Here is a 798-nt window from a genome sequence, read left to right on the forward strand (position 1 = left end):
TTGGGACTGGAGCTTGTGGCAGGCACACCCTCAGATCTCAGTACCCCTAGCAGCAGGACTGACCGCTGGGTCTGCTGGCCACCTCCTCCCCCTCTACAGGCCAAGGCCATGGAGGCTGGGTGGCCAGGCTGAGAGGGGGGCTCAGAGCCACAACTCAGCCAGACCATCCTCTCCTGCACAACCAAGGACAGTTCCCCTGCAGCCACCCCACTGAGTCCCTCTCCCCTCGTGGGGCCTGGTCAGCTGGAGTGGTCGCTTGCTGGCAGGTTGCTCCCTCCCCCATTATGGGGGTCAGGCGGGAGACACCCGGCCTCTCGTGCTCAGGGGACCGGGAAGCTGGGCGAGCCCAGACGCGTCAGGGCTGAGAGGGCTCCCCAAGGAGGGGGCGCGGGCTGTCCTGAGTCCTAGCGAGCCCACCTCCTTGATGCCCCCACCCCTAGCGACCCGCCCCTGGCCCCAAGTCCTCGGTGCGACGGTTCCCGCCGGTCCTGCTTCACCCTGCTCCCCCTTCTTCCCTCCCCATCTGCTTAGGGGGGACCGGGAGCGGCTGGGGGAGACAGACCGTCGGCCGGACAGCGGGCAGGGGCCAGGTGCGGGCCGGGAGCCTGGACTGCGGGGCAGGGGGTCCGGGCGCCTCCGGGCCGGGGCCCCCTCCCGGCCGGCCTCCGCCTCCCACGCACCTGCGCTGGCCTCCCCCCAAGCCCCGGGGGCGGCGCGGAGATCAGAGGCCTCGGAGCAGCCGCCGGGAGGGGGCGGGGAATTCCCCCCACGCCTGCCCGGGCCTGCCCCTCCCCCGCC

Source organism: Orycteropus afer, unplaced genomic scaffold (assembly GCF_000298275.1).
Source record: "Orycteropus afer afer isolate SDZICR_OR568_19922 unplaced genomic scaffold, OryAfe1.0 scaffold00061, whole genome shotgun sequence".
NCBI lineage: Eukaryota > Metazoa > Chordata > Mammalia > Tubulidentata > Orycteropodidae > Orycteropus > Orycteropus afer.